This window comes from Rattus norvegicus, chromosome 9 (assembly GCF_036323735.1).
Source record: "Rattus norvegicus strain BN/NHsdMcwi chromosome 9, GRCr8, whole genome shotgun sequence".
In the NCBI taxonomy this organism is placed as follows: Eukaryota; Metazoa; Chordata; class Mammalia; order Rodentia; family Muridae; genus Rattus; species Rattus norvegicus.
This window is the reverse complement of record NC_086027.1, coordinates 18,703,684-18,720,488: the sequence shown is the minus strand read 5'-3', so window position 1 is coordinate 18,720,488 and position 16,805 is coordinate 18,703,684. Positions and strand designations below refer to the sequence as shown.

The window sequence follows — 16,805 nt, the reverse complement described above, 5'->3', positions numbered from 1 at the left end:
GAGGTATCGGTAAGGCTTCTAAAGAACTCATTAGAAGCCCAGTCTCCTTTGTGTTGAGCTGTTGCAGACCAGCATGTTGTAGTCACATGACTGAGCTTGGCCTGGACCCTGAGAATATGAAGGGTGGTGCAGAGGAGTAGACAGCGCCCCTTTTTGGCCAAAGGAGTGGAGAGAGCCCCCTGTTGGCTATGTAAGATAGCATTCCCTGTGCACAAATTTGCTTAGAAACCCTCTGAGACATCTAGCCTGAGCACGTTAGAAGTTTGGTGCTAGGCCTGTTAGTTTTATCTGTCAACTTGCCACATCCCAGAATGACCTGGGAAGACATCCTCCATTGAAGAACTGTCTAGACCGGGTTAGCCAATACTCTAGGCCACACTGTATTCCTACAGGCCCCACGGGAATGTCTCTGTAAGGGCTTGTCTTGATTCCTTTGACATGGTTTCCAGTGTACGCTTCCTCGGGACTACAGAGATGTGTTGTGAGAGTGAGCAGGGGGAGCGCCATTTTTGGTCTGCACCCTGGGCTGTGTAAGAGTGAAGGATGCTAGAGAGGGAGCAAGCGAGGGCTCCAGCAGTGCATTTGTCCTCTCTGCTCTGACTGGGGCCTGATGCTTACAGTTCACGCCTTAACTTCCCCACAGCAGCAGGGAAGCAGGGGATTGTGAAGAGGGAAACACTGCCTTCCCCTTGGCGCTTTTGGTCAGGATAGATTGTCACAACAGAATTGAAAGCAGCGTAGGCCTTCTCTAAGCAGCGGACTTCGGTTATCACAGACAACATCAAGTAACGTGGAGACGGAAGTTGTGAAATCTCACCCCTGCGTCTTTGGTTCCGCAGAACCTTGCCTCAGTTAGTCCTTCCATGGCACGGCAGCGTGGTTTCCATGTCCTAGGGAAACGACAGTGTGTTTGTAAGAGTGAGGTGACTGGTTCCTCTCTGGCACTGATTCCCGCACAGCCCTGCTACGTTCTCTTTATTGGTTGGAATCAAATGGGGGAAGGACCTGGACAGGTGAATCCTGTAGTTGACCTATCCGTTCTGAATATTGGCTGTCTTGCTGGTACAAGCACACACTTGGTCGTAAGCACAGTGCTATTTGCTATTGTTATAAGCACAGTTTGCTCCACCCTTGTATATACAAGTTACTAGGCTAAATTCTTGACCTGAATTAACTCATTTAATCCTTATCCAGTGAGGTAAGTTTTTCTTTTGCCCCAAGTTAAAGATGAGGACATGCACAAACAAATGCAGTCTTTGACCTTAGAGTAATTATAGACCAACAGAGCAGAGTCACTGAGGGAACAGGTACTAGGACCATGTCAGAGAAAACCAGAAAGATCCAGAAGGGCTTTCAAGGGTAAGATGCATGTGGGGGAGTACTCCAATGAGAGGGAATCCATTGTTTGGTGATTCGCCAGTGCCCCTGTGGGATCTAGGACATGAGAAGGTCAGATGAGGTTGGCATGTGCAGAACAGACCAACAGAAGGCATTGAGACTCGTGGCCAATTCCAAGGCCACATAGTCTAGGCCAGAGCCTGGAAATGCTAAGAGAGGGGTGGGCATTCTAAGTGTTAAGAAATGGGAATACACAGGCCTTAGTAGCACATAGGCCATGGAAAGTCCGGGTATGTCAGTGCCTGTGACAGTCTCTGCCACGTGAGAAATGTCTTTCCTGGCCCGTGTTGAAGTTTTGACCATCATGAACATGTGTCAGCACCTGTGCTCTTGGAACCCAGAGAACGATATTCAGAGCATGGCACTGTAGCCAGAACGTGGCATTGTAGCTCGCTGGCTGCATATTATGAGCCACAGGAAACTGGGAAGCCACAGAAACAATTCCCTTCCTAACCGTATCCTGTTCTATTTCCTATTTCCTCTCTCCTCCAAGGCAGGCCACAGAACCTAGAACCCCTCCCTCCAAATGCCACTCATGAAACTTAAAACCAGCCCCTCGATTACTCATGAAACAGCTCGCCATGGGGAATTCCCTGGCTTACCTTGCTGGGCTGGATCATACGACCTTCCCTAAAAAGGAGGTTCTGTCCTCTACCTCATGGGAAGAGAGGCCACAGAGGGAGGCCAAGAGGAGTGTAAGCATGCACTGCCCAGTTAGTTTCCTCACCCAGCCCATTATATCAGACAATGTGTAGCCCAGTCACATGTCTACGAAGCTGTCCTCGGGCCTGAATATTAAAGGAGTCGACTTTATCTAGGTCTTTGGATCTAAGTCTTCCTTCTGAAGACTCCTTGACCACACAAAAGTTGGCTTAAAAAACCTGCTCCCCTTCTCTTTTTCTACTCTATCTTTTGTTGTAGGGGAGTCGCTGGTGGCCATATGACAGGTGAGGAAACGTGTCCTATCCTCCTTCCCTACACCAGTCAAGCTGAAGGCTAGCTTCAATCCCCATGGAGGAATACCATTCGTAGTGAATGGAGTTCTAACTTCTGAACTGTTGTGTATATGAAAAAATGGACTCAGATTCACCAACCCAACCCTAGCTGTGGGCTAGACTTTTTGAATGTGGATTTCTTCTTTCTGCACCATCTCCCTCCTCAGAATGATTCTCCCCACGGTGTCTCCTCCCTCCCCTTATAATTATAGTCAACTTTTCCAAGGCCTCGCCCCTCCCTTGATCTTGCCACTGAGATGGACCACAGTTTTGTTTGGAAAACAAATTAAGTTTACTTGAATTGAAAACGTCTGAAAGAAAAAAAAAAGTACAAGAGCAATTGTCTTCAAGGTCCAAGAACAAATGAGGTCAAAGCGTTGGAGAGGGGCCTCCAGTCTGAAGTGCTTTCGAGTCTTAACGGCCATTGGCTGGAGTTCCAGGAGACTGGTTAACGGGAGTGAGCTGACAATGGTCTGACAGTGCTCTAAGCATTTGGGGAAGGGTTGGAAGGGGACAGACTTTATTGTCTGGCAAAGACTACAAGTAGGAATAAAAAGTGTGCAGGAATTAGAGTCGCAGAGCAAGCACCCTGGAATGGGATTCTTGATTATGTTTAAGATCCTGGGAGCCAATTAGATGTTTGGGACCACAGGGGCTGAGAAGCTTATGTAAACTAAAGCATATTCAAATGAATCAATAAGGCTGCTGGTATGGAAGTTTTTCTGTCTTGCGAAGGTGTCTAATGCAGATTTGGTCAGATTTGGTCAAACCGGCTTAGAAAGTATGGTCAAAATTTGCCCGTCTTCCGTTCTCTTCCACTCACCTCTGAAGTCAGCAGAGCCTGCGCACGTTTGAATTAGAAAGTGGGGCTGGATTTACTGCTCCCTGGAGAATCCGGAGGTCACTGTCCAAGCAGCCGGTCAGGTGGAAGAGAGTCAAGGATTTGGGGTTTGAGTTGTTGACGTGGAGACTGAATGTCTATTGTGGTTTCCTCTGAAAGACCAGAGGGCTTGTTCAGACTCAGTTTGGAGAGTTACACCATTCTCTCATGAGGCGAGGGATGTGGCTCGCTTGATAGAGTGCTTGCCTAGCGTGCACAAAGCCCGATTTCCATCTGCAGCACCTCGTTAAACCAGTTGTGGGGTGGGTGTTAGGGGTAAAAAAGAATGCCTTAGCACTTAAGAACTTATATTGCTCTTCCAGAGGACCCAGGTTTGATTCCTAGCACCCACTAGGCAGGTCACATCTCTAACTCTAGCAGAAAGCCAAAGTCAAAGCCAAGCAGCATGCGCCTGTTATCCCAGCACTGGTTGGGCAGAAGCAGGTGGATCCCAGGAGGTCACTGGCCAGCCAGCCTAGCTGAATGAGTTATCTCTAGTTTCAGCAAAAGTAAATCCTGTTGCTAATAATAATACTGATGATGTTAATGATGATAATAGATGATGTTGTTGTCGGATGATGATGATGACGGTGGTGGTGGTGGTGGTGATGATGATGACAATGACGATGACGGTGGTGGTGGTGGTGGTGGTGGTGGTGGTGGTGGTGGTGGTGGTGATGATTATGATGTGGCAGTTCGTGGTTAAGAGCCTGTGAGTGTGTAGTATTCTTGTAGAGGGCCCAGCTTTGTTTCACATCCTCTTCTGGCCTATGAGGGAGCCTACATACATCTACACAAACCAAATTGTTCTCTTGAGACCAAAGCCTACTGTTTATAGTCTAGCTGTACCAAGTCCTCCACTAAGTTAAAAAGAAGCACTCAAGGAGACACCAGTGGGGGCGAAAACCATCTTCATGCTTTCCATAAAAAAAGGCATTCCTGCAGATCCAAGGACTCCCAGTCACGGATTACTCTGCCAAATCCTGGGGAAATGCATCTTTCAAACCCTTATTTGAAAGGTATACAGAAGAGACGAGTAAATGAGGCCTGAACATGAAAGCCAGGAGGGAGAAAAGGTGACAGACAGATGCACAAACACACAGATGTCTGCTCTCAAGTCTGAGCACCCCAAGACTCTCATCTTAGTCTTTGTGAGCCCAGTGAGGTCTTATGAGGTCTTATCTCAGACTTATGAAAAATGGCTTCTGTTTTGGTTTGGTTTGGTTTTGAAGGACGTTGACCTTTATTGAGAATGAATTCCTTGAGTTTGGCTAGCCGCAGTGGACAACATGAGCTCTATATACCTTGTCCCAGCTAGCTTCTGTCACCTTGACACAAGCTAGAGTCATCTGGAAGGAGGAGCCTCAGCTTAGAAAACGCCACCCATCATAGTGGCCAGTAGGCAAATCTGTGGTGCATTTTCTTGACAGGCAATGAATGTGGGAGGGCCCAGCCCACCATTGTGGGATCTATAAGAAATTCAGCTGAGCAAGCCACAGGGAACAAGCCAATAAGCAGCATTCCTTCATGGCCTCTGTTTCAGTTCCTGCCTCGAGGTTCCTGTTCTATCTGCCTTCCTGTCCTGACTTCTCTCGGTGATAGACTGTGATTGGGACATATAATTCAAGTAAAATATTTTCTCCTCAAGTTGTTTTTGGTCACAGTCTTTATCACAGCAATATAAAGACAAAGACAAGCCCTGTCTGTCTGTCTGTCTGTCTGTCTGTCTGTCTACATCTATCTATGTCTATCCTTTTATATCAGTGTCTACCTACTTCTGTCTATATCCACCTAGCATCTCTCTCTCTCTCTCTCTCTCTCTCTCTCTCTCTCTCTCTCTCTCCATCCATCCATCCATCCATGTGTCTACCTATCTACTGATTGATCTTTTTTTGGAATCCATGAGCACCTAGTCTAGTCTACCTGTCTAGTAGGAGCAATGTGTCAGTGGATAGAATAGAGATGTCATTCCACAGAGTGAAAGCTCAAGGAAAATGGCTGGCATGGCTCCCCAAAAAAGTAGTCCAGGGCTAGGGAGATGGCTCTTTTAATAAAGTGCTTGTCTTTTGAGCACAAGGATGTAGAGAGAATATTTTGTGTATTGTATGGATGCAACACCTGTCAATTAAAAAGCCTATGGCCTATGGCTCAGGCAAGAAAGAGAAGGTGGATGAAGAAATTCTCATCCAGGAGGAGAAAGGATTCTGGGATAGAGCTAGGCACGGAAAGATCTACCCAGGAAGATGTGAGGAGATGGACTCATGGCACCTGAGCACAGGTGACCAGCCACAAGGCAGAGTGTAGGTTAAGATAAATAGGTTACCTTCACTTATAATTCTAGTCAGAGAAGAGTCTGGCTATATTGTCAAAGTATTTGTAAATATGTTTTGAGTCTGAGTCTTGTTTCTGAGAGTACGAGGCTGGGAGGAAGAACCAGGCCTAACTTCTATCCCATGTTGGATGCTAATCTGTTGTAGTAATTTTTAATCTTAGTCAGGGGTTTCTACCTTGTCTTTGATCATTCAGTTCCTAGATAAAAGACACAGAACTTTTATATTTATAATAAGCCCACCAGATCTGGGCAGACATCTTCCCTCTGACCTATTAGAATCGACTTCCTCATCAGTAACCCGAGTTATAATTTGCCTGGTTCTGTCTGGGCCGCTCTAGCCAACCCTCATGGCCATGTTTTCCTGACTCACCTACCCCATGGCATTTTCTCCTCTCTCCACCCTCTACTCTCTTCATGGTCCTGCCTCAGACCCCAAGCCCAGGAACTGAAACCCAACTGCTCTCTTCTACTCAGCTGTAGGCTGCCAGCATCTTTAGTCAACAAATAGTTTCAAATGGATGCGAGTTTCAAATTCTCTCCTTGCTGGAGGCATCCAGGCCTTGGGGGCCAGTATTTGGCATTACCATACAGAGCAAAAGACCAAACCTCCACACAAGGACCTGAATGTATTCCCCAGAAACCACATTCAAAAATCTTAAGTATTATAGTGCCCACTTGTAATCCCAGCAGTACTGGGGAGGAAGACAGGCAGATCCATCAGCTGTCTGAGGGATGGGCTACTAGGACTCATTTCTATAACAATAAAAACAGCTTTGTGGCTTCATAGATGTGTGCCATTCCTCAGCTAGAAGTTCAAACAATTGTTATTGAGTCCCCCAAACTGATGGTTTCTACACATGTCTCTTCTGCTGACAAGCCTCCACTGGGCCCCCTGGAGGTGGCACTGAGAAGCAGGGAGGTTTGTCCACTGTTCTCTTGGTTGAATCAAGCACACAGCTAGGTGTCCTTACACTTTGTATCCAACACTGTTCATTCTGTCCCTTCCCTCTGAGGGAAGGTCTTAAAAGTTCACCCCCTGATGAGGGACACTCGTTACATCAAACACTAGTGTTTGCCTTCCCTGAAGTTTTAGGAACCTGTTAACAGCTTCTTTTTTTTTTTTTTTTCAGAGCTGGGGACCGAACCCAGGGCCTTGTGTTTGCTAGGCAAGCGCTCTACCACTGAGCTAAATCCCCAACCCCCCATTAACATCTTCTTTATCGAATTTGATTCTCTGGGATTTATATCAAATTACATGTAAATGCTTTTATTAGTGTGTTCTGTGTTTTGGAAACCAATAGGCAGATCCTAATTTAGTTTCCTCAATAAGACTCAATTGAAACAGTCATGTTGGCGCATGCCTTTAATACCAGCACTCAGGAAACAGAGGCAGGTGGATCTCTGTGAGTTGTGGGCCAGCCTAGTCTACACGGCAAGTTCCAGGCCAGCCAAGCTATGAAATGAGACTATCAAAACACAAAACAAAACAAAACAAAACAACAACAACAACAACAACAAAAACAAAAACAACAAAATCCATCTCTCAGCTGTCCTGACAGCACAAGCCAGAGTCTGTGACTCTGTTCCTATGACAGCCATGTCTATCTGTAGCTGTGCTACAGTTTACCACACAGACGCATGTGTGTGAGCTGGTAATTGTGACTGAAAACATCTGTCTCCACTCAGTGCATGGAAGGCCTGTTTCTGTCATACGGCCTTTGTAACTTCTGGGTCCCCTGATTGTCAACAACTGGAGCTTGATGAAGGTGTCTGTGACGTGCTGAATGGAGCTGTCTCACATGTTTGTAAGATTCATCAAATGAAAATGGAAGACGTTCAATTAATCTGAACTCCTGATGAAGACGTGTTTTAAGTTGCATGGATCCTATGCAATAACACTTCTCCTAAAAAAAAATTCATCGATTATCTGAAATTCAAAATTAACCAGGAGTCTTAACATTTACCACACACACACACACACACACACACACACACACACACACAAAGTCCAAATCCTGGCTCTGAGCTTTGCAATACTGCTTCATTGCAGGAATTCACAAGTCATCTGTGATGGACCGCTGCATGGGGCTCCAGTGACAGTGTTTGTCTAGCATGCACAATGTTTTGTTTTGTTTTTTTCTTTATTAACTTGAGTATTTCTTATTTACATTTTGATTGTTATTCCCTTTCCCAGTTTCCCAGCCAACATTCTAACCCCATTACCGCCCTCCCCCCAACAATCATGTTCACTGGGTGTTCAGTCTTGGCAGGACCAAGGGCTTCCCCTTCCACTGGTGCTCTTACTAGGCGATTCATTGCTACCTATGAGGTCGGAGCCCAGGGTCAGTCCATGTACAGTCTTTGGGTAGTGACTTCGTCCCTGGAAGCTCTGGTTGGTTGGCATTGTTGTTCATATGGGGTCTCAAGCCCCTTCAAGCTCTTCCAGTCTTTTCTCTGATTCCTTCAACGGGGGTCCCGTTCTCAATTCAGTGGTTTGCTGCTGGCATTCACCTATGTATTTGCTGTATTCTGGCTGTGTCTCTCAGGAGAGATCTACATCCAGTTCCTGTCAGCCTGCACTTCTTTACTTCATCCATCTTGTCTAATTGGGTGGCTGTATATGTATGGGCCACATATGGGGCAGGCTCTGAATGGGTGTTCCTTCTGCCTCTGTTTTAATCTTTGCCTCCCTATTCCCTGCCAAGGGTACTATTGTTCCCCTTTTAAAGAAGGAATGCACAATGTTTTGAGTTCAACCTCTAGAACCAAGTGAAAAGACCTGTTCTAAAGGAGAAATAAGGAAGTCTATACAGTTGCAGTAGTGTGCAAATCCCATTTCTTTTTGGTGGATGACTGGAGTCGACCCTGACGTCATGTTGGCACCAAATGCTGCAACTTCTGATCTTCCTCCTTCCCTCCCAACTTTAATTTTCTGAAACAGGAGAAAAACAGGCAGACTCTAGCATTGAACACTTCTCGAAGTTTCTCTTTACACATTTTGGTGACTTGCTGTAGGCCGCAGACTGCAAATGCTCTGTAGCACACTGGGAAAGCGTGCAAGGCACTGTTTGCCGGGCGGATCACTATTAGTAGAAACTTTCCTGTGTGCCCTATCTACACAGACTCGTAATCAGAGGGTCAGCACCCAGTCTCTGCTGGGCCCCAAGGAATAGTACAGGAACTGTCCACTCCAGTCTGACCATAGTCCTGGCTTAATCTGGGTGTTGATGGACTCCTTATCTTGTGACTGCCTTCCTAGAGCTAAGTCTTTTTCCTATGCTTGTTTCTGGAAGTAATAGCTAAGACTATACTGATATTAGGATTGACGATATAGTCTGCTCTACTGGGAGGGTTCCAGGTACCTGAAAACACTCCAAACTTTCCAAAGCTGGCAGGAGAAATCGAGTATTATTATTTGCACACCATACTCCATGGAAATACCAGCTATGCTAATGACCAGCATGAAACTGGGATAGACCAGGGTCACCTATGAACAGCCCAGGGCAGAAAGGCTGAGCAGTCCCAGGGCCAAGTTTCTGGGGACAATTTCAAATGCCTTAGAGAAGTTAGCGGATATAATGAAGGCAGTGTTGTTACACACAAACACACACACGCACGCACACACACACACACACACACACACACACACAAACACACACAGTGTTTTGCCCATTTTCACTCCTGATAAAAGCCAGTTCAAAGCTCTCTCAAGCCATCAGGGCATGAGGTTCCCTCCTGTATTTGTGCCATTGAGACACTTACATATCTCTTTTTTAGGGGTTTTCTATCTTTTTTTAAAAGTGTAAAAAAATTATGTAGGTTTGTGCATGCCTGTGTATGGATATGCACATGATACAAATGTCTGCAGAGGCCTCCGAACCCATGCGGCTGGAGCAGCAGTTGTGAGCTACCCAGTGTGGGTGCAGGAAGTCAAGCTCATGTCCTGTCTAAGAGCAGTACGAGTTGAGCCATATCTCCACTTCTGGGTGTTTCATTTCCACAAAAACAAAACACTTTTCGAATAAGGCTTGAATGATGTTTCATGAGACTGGAGTGGCTTCACCCACAAATTCGACCAACCGAGTGAGTTGGCCATTTGGAGAAAAGTCCTTAACAATTTACATTGCCCTTCATGGCCAGTCACCACGCAATAACATAGCAGTTGTAAAGTCTAAGCATGTTTTATAGGAATTTGTATCAGTGTTCACAAGCTAACACCTAAGCGGTCCCCTTCATGAAGCTGTACACATAAGTCCCGTGTCTCTCACAGTCGAACTCTCCGTGAAATACATCATTCTCCAATTTTGATATAACCTGAGAAAGGGTAGGTCTAACCATTAGCCTGCAATGCTCGGGATAGCAGCACAACTAAATCATGTCAATTACAGCTGTGCACAAATACCACAGGCACGTACTGCACACAGCCCCTCCCACACCGACACAGCACACGGGTGCACACCAGCTCCCCCAGTTCATTGAGTCTTTCTTCTGCATCCTGTTTTATTCTGTTCTTCCCAGAGTACAAAATCATCCTGCTGCATGTGTAATGGAGAACTATCTAAAAGATAGATTCCCTAGTTCATAGGTTCAATTCCAATCCATTCAACTCCTTTAAGATCGGCCGCCCTTGGTGGTTAAGTACAGACATCTCTCTTGTCTCCTGTGGCTCCATGATACCTCTGACCCACCGGTTCCACAGCATAAGCAGAACTGGCATGGCTGTCAGACACAGGAGACGATGGGAAAGTTAACATTTTATCTAATGCAGTTCTTTGTGACTTCTTCGCCCAGGCTCAGGGTAAGTTTTCTGATAACATCGTGCAGGGCAGGAAATGTAATTTAGCACTCGATTGCTCTCTCTGAACTCACCAAGTTCTGTTAAACTTACTGTGTCAGCTGGGATAGACAGCAGACAGGCTCTTTTTCAACCTTTCTAAGCAGAAGTAAAACCCTAATTGATGACCGTATCATTTCCTAACTTCCTTGTTCATTACCTCTCCCCACTCTAATTACACATCCAGCATGGGGTAATCAATTCTTGCCATTAGCAAATGGAACCCACAGGAGCCCATTATCCCCGCGCCCATGGCTTCAGTGCTCAATTTGCCATTTCTGCGGGATAGCTTTGTTTTATAGTAGATTGGCACTAGGTCTGAGACCCTATTTTTCACCAAGCAGAAGCGGGCGATCATGCTGTTACTGCTGTGTGATGTGTTCAAGGGAAGACATTCCCCTCAGCCTGTGCATCCCACAGGCACCAGAAGTTGAAACTGTAAGACAGGCGTGGTTGTTTAAATGAGAAGAGATCCCCTGGGCTCGGATATTTGAACCTGTGGTTGCCAACTGGTGACGTTTTAGGGGAGATTTGGGGATGCAGCCCTGCTGGGGGAAGTCTGTCACTAGGGGTGGGTTTTGAGATTTCATAACCCTGCCCCACTTCCAGTTTGCCCTCCCTGCTTTACGTTTGTGGTTGAAGATGCGGTTTCTCAGCTTCTGGTCTGGCCACTGTGCCTGCCCGCCATAGCTCCTCACTAGAATGGAGCCATCTCTCTGAAACCATAAGCCCAAATAAAATAATAACTGAATATAAAAAGAATAAAAATAATGTTATTAATAATAATGTATTATATGTGAGTGTAATATATTATTAATCACATCATGATGCTATATAATTATCATTAACGATATATTAATGATGAATGTTAATAATTAATGCAAAATGATAACTAATGTCAATTGTTGGTATTGTTAATAATATTATGTTATATTAATGATAATAATATTTCCCTCTCTAAGTTGTTTTGAACATGGTGTTTTCATCACAGCAACAGAAAACTAACCAATACTGCAGTCACTGGATTCCTGTTGCAGTCACATCAGATTTTTCAGCCATACTCACTGTTGCCCTCCCCTTCCAACATTTCCCCATCACTGCCCCAAGCAAAAGCCTTTGTCAAGGCCAAGGCGCTCTGACCCAAGTAGCCCTCCTTCCCTGAGTCTGAAATAGACTCTGCATTGTTTCCTTTTGGATAAATGAGATCAACACCTTGGAAAGAATAAACAAGAGCTGTGCGCTGTGCCTCACTTCTGTAATTGCAGCACCTGGAAAGCTGAGGCGGTGGTGTTACCACAAGTTGGAGGTCAGCCGGGGCTATAGAGTGAGTTTCAGACCAGCCTGGGCTACATTGTGAGAACCTGTCTCCAAGTTTACAAATGGAAACAAAAATGAACTGAAGTGTAGGCAAACCATCACGTACCTCAGGTGTTTCCTCTGGCCGCATATGTAGGTAGCATGGGATCCACAGGACAGACCGAGTGTTCTGTAGTCACCTGACAGGCAGGAGTGCCATCCAGCATAAGGACAGGGGCATAGTGGAGTACAGGAAGGGGTAGGAGGAAGAGAGAAAGGACAAAAGAGAGGAGGGGGGAGGAGAAGAGGGGGAGGGGAGGAGAAGGAGAAAGAGGAGGGGGAGGAAGAAGAGGGAGAGGAGGAAGAGGAGGGGGAGGAAGGGAAGAGGAGGGGGAGGAGGGGAAGAGGAAAGAAGAGGAGGGAGGAAGAGGGGGAGGAGGAAGAAGAAGAGGAGGGGAGGACGAGGGAGAGGAGGACGAGGAGGAACCTTATCCCGGAATGCTGCTACTCTCACCTTCCTAAGGAGCCTCCCAGGTGCTTCACTATGCACAGTCCACATCCAACATCCTCTGCTGGGGTTCAAGGAGCCAGGAAGAGCAGGAAGCAAGCACAGTCACCTGTTCTCCAGGAAGTGATTCGGAAAGGAGTAAACATACCAGAAAGCTGGTCCCTAGGTCTACCGTCTGCAGTCAGTTCAGGATTACAGGAGTTTGCTGTCTATGTGGTGACTGCCTAGCAAAGGAAAGTCACAGGAAGTGCTATCCTTAATTTTGCAATTGATGGTTGCAACACTTGCCTTTTAAAAAACAAAAGCACTACAAATAAGTTTCCTGAAATTTTACCTTAATCTTCAAGTTTATTACCTTATTTTTAACTACTATTTTAAAAACATATTTTTATGAATTGGTACATAAATATAGAAATATATATCATTATACATAAATAATCAATATAAATCTAGTTATTAATATTACATAAGTGTATGCCTATAATTATGTGGCTTTATTCATGTGAATATATATAGAAATCTAAATAATATAAATATACAAGTAATATTAATATTTATATTTATAATTTATTTTTAAGTAAAACAATTAAGCCTACCAGTTATATATTACTTGAACATATGTAAATTTTGCACATAAATGTGTCATCTGTATATATATAAAATTTGGTACATATATTTATCATCTGTATATATAAAAACCTATGCTGTAGGCTGGAGAGATGGCTCAGCGATTAAGAGCACTGACTGCTCTTCCAGAGGTCCTGAGTTCAATTCCCAGCAACCACATGGTGGCTCACAACCATCTGTAATGGGGTCTGATGCCCTCTTCTGGTGTGTCTGAAGACAGCTATGGTGTACTCATTTAAAAAAAGCCAAACATACAAAAAACCCTCTGTGCTGTAAGGCTGAGGAGACGGCCCATGGCCCTGGATCTCAGTCCTCTATCTTCCCACACAGACCAGCTTTGTGCTCTGCCTGTTGTTGGCACTGAGCATGTGCAGTAGGATTTATTGAAAGCCTATGATTGGCTCTTCCCACAGCCCCTGCTGTGTCCTGTTCTCTGTAGAGATGGGTGATGATTCCATTTTCTGAGTGCTTAGCAACTCTGGTTTCCAATTCATATTTCCTTTCCCCACTTTTCCATTTGTCTTTCCTTCTGTGGGCCCCTGATCCAGCCACGGGGCTTGAATGTACCGCTATTCCTTTTATCTAAAAGGGGAAGTCCCTTCAGTGACTTGATTTTAAGACAATTCTTCTTGTATATTTAGTTAGCATCACCTCTTCCTCCATAATCTTGTTTGAATACCTTTGCTAGAGTGACTGCAACAGCCATGCGCAAACCATACTGAATGGAATCATTTGCGTATTGTCTATGACTGGTTTTGCAACTATAGAAATAGGTACGGTAGATGCAACAGACACTATTTGGCACACAAGAGAACACCCTATGTTCTTCTAGGCCTTTTACAACAATTTTTAAAAACTGGGTTCTAGAAGAAATTTTAAAGCAGGTGAAACTTGTCTGGGGCCTCTGTACTGTTACAGCCTCTGTTGTTGGAGGGTGTCTTGTCTTTCCTCTTCCCTGCCCTCTAAATGGCCGGTTCTCCCCATCCCTCCCTCTACCACTAAGGGCAAAGAATCTCTGACCTGGTGGATGCTCTGGAGGGAGGAACTAGGGCTTGTGAGCAGACAGCAAGGCTCGGCTGTGAGAGCTTTTGCAGAGGAGTCTGCAAATGGAGGCTGGCAGGATCTTGAAATGGGTGAAGAGAAGGGTCTTAGAGTCTGTGATGACTAGCATGTCTCAAAGCGCCTGATCTCAGCTCTTCCAGGCACTGGTAAACATGGGCTACACTACTGAACAATTAACAGACTGGTTTCCTGTTAACTCCTCACGTGGTTCTTACGTATCCTTGATAAAATAGTGCCCCTCCTCCCCCATCTTCCACCTTCTTGGTTTATGGGATAGAAACCACCTTTAAAGATAACGGCCAGGAATATGCTTGTTGGGAAACTCAGTGTCTTTCTGGTCATGGATGGCCCATCACATGTTTCCTAGATGGTCGATTACAGAAGAGGCATGGGGTGGGGGTGGGCTGTGTTGTAGTGGGGAACTGGAGCTAGGATCTATACAAAGAACATTATGGGATAGTTAGCACGCTTGCCTGCCTGAGAGCAGGGAGAGGAAGGGGTAAGGACAATCCAAAGCGACTGTCACTAAGGGTGACATAGCTCACTTTCAAAGGTCTGAAATGAGCTAGGGTTCCTAGCAGTCTAGGATCAATGATTAAGAACCCTGAACACTGAGCGAGTGGTGACTGATCGTAAATGGACTCAATCACCAGTCCCTGCCCCCTCCTCTCTGCACACAAACCATCTACCCGGGATGCTGGGAAGTTGAGGCCAGCGCCTGTCAGAAGGCTGCCATTCCTAGGGTAGTCCTCGGCCTCAGCGAATGACAACAGACTTTCACGGCACTGACAGCTAGACCAAACTCACGGCTAACAGACCTGTTTTTCTTGGAAGTGAAGACCTTTGAGCGGGAGACTGGGTAGGTAGCAGGGTAGCTCTGACTCAGCGTGCTGGCCGGGCAGCGCCAGGTGTTTATGTTGGACGAGGGCTTTGGCAGACTGGTGCCTGTCACTGGAAAACGTAGAGAAAGTGCAACAGAGAGGTGATACAGGATGGAAAGTTTTCCATTTTTAGTGCAGCCCCCACCGGAGGAGCCAGAAGCAGCCACTGCAGAAGGAGCCAAGTCACCTACAGTTGTAGAAAACACAGTGTTGGAATCTTGATTTTCTGACCCCGGCAATTCATCTATCTCAATGTCTGTCTTGTAAATCTGGTACGAGCGTCAGAGACTTTTAAAGTAGTTTTGAGCAAACTACTTTAATCAGCACTAGAAATCAAAGCAGAGTCCATTCGCTTGCTAATTTTCTAAGGCATCTCAAAACTTTACAGATACGTTTTTGAAGCAAAACCAAGTCAAGCCTGTACTACTCAGGCCTTGGCTCAGTTGAGGTGTATAATTAGTGCATGGCTGCTTGTCATTCTGAGTTCAAAGTGAAAGGGTGAATGGTTAAGTGACTCCTGTCAGCAGTAGACATTGAACACAATGGAGCGACTTCCGCATAGAGATGACCCTCCCCGAATGGATTAAAATCTCTACCATCATCTTCTAACTTGAAAATGGAGAGCTTGCTCTCAACTTTACTTCTCAGGGGTCTAGACCCTGTGGTTCCCAGGAAGAATAGGAAATGATTTATTTCCAGGGTTTCTGCAAGTCTCAAGTGTGTGTTAATAGTAGCGGAGCCTGTAAAAGGAGGAAATGAAATTTTTGGAAACATGGGTGGGTCTGGGAAGTATTATATTAAATGAAGTGACCCGGGTTCCAGAAGCGAAACGCGTTGCCTTGCTGAAGTACAGGTGTTAACTTTTAGTCGTTGTGTGTGTAATGAAGGTGTGTGAGAGTGGGCATTGACTATAAAGCCAGACAGGAGAACAGGAAGGGAGACCAAGAGGTTTTGAGAAAGGAGAGGAGGCAAAAGGACAGTGACAGGAAGTGGAAAGGTCACTGGGGCTGGGGAGGTAAAATGGCAGAAGAGAAATGCCACAAAGAGATGGAATTCTTTACATCCTAGTAAAAAAAATCAATTAAAAATAACGACTGAGCAGAGAATGTAGCCAAGAAAATTTACTAATTCTCTCAGAATCTCGTTCTGATAGGGCCATCTCGGCTCCCCAAGGTCTAAATGTGGCAGGCTCTCTCTCCCCTGCCGGCTTCCATCCATCCTGTGGTCAGTCAGCAAATGAAGTGTGGCTTAACATGGAACCCCCTGGGTCGTTAGGTAGATCTCTCTCAGTCAATGGTGGGCACTGGGGCCAAAATGTAACTGGATATGGATTATGTGGGATTTGCAGAAACAGAGTAGACTGCTTAGGGGTTTCGTGTGAAGGAAAAGAAGAGGACTGGGCTGACATCTTGAAAGGGAGAGTGGAAGAGGTCATTAGGACAGGGAGACAGTTTGCAGAAGCTCAGGTTCCGCCAGACCACAGCAGCCGGGGACTCTCTGCCTGCATCTCCCAGCCACCTCTTATTCAGGAGTCCCTGGACCCCTGTGGTGTCTCCCACATTAATTTTTAGCATGCTTAAAGAGCAGTCTGTGTATGCACTTGACTTTGTGGTTCTCTGGCCCCGTCCCTCCACAACCATAGCAGACTGGCTGCTTTGCTCATCACAGCGTATAGGGCTACAGAAAAATCCCTAAGATAGGATTTGAAAGAGTAAATAGTCGCCCTTCTCCCTATAATTAATTGACTAAAGATCCAGAATCCACACATAGAGGTATGGCCGTTTTATTCCCTGAGCCTTAGACTTGTCAGATTCCCAGCATTGCTCACCTCTTTGCTAGTGAAGCCCTTAGGCTGCCAAAAAATCCCCATGCACCCCCCCCCCAACTTACTATAAAGAAGGCTCAAGGAAGACAGAAAGATGGACACTGAGGAGAATGGGTGCAAGGCGTAAATATGGCCGCCAACCCACTTGCCCTTTGGAGCCACCATCT

General features: G+C 45.7%; 1 protein-coding gene across 1 annotated transcript in view; it reads left to right on the top strand.

Annotated features, from left to right (window-relative positions):
* The window catches only part of Kif6 (kinesin family member 6), a 296,865-nt gene that overhangs the window by 150,301 nt on the left and 129,759 nt on the right, over positions 1-16,805 (top strand). The gene's annotated exons all lie outside the window — the stretch shown is intronic.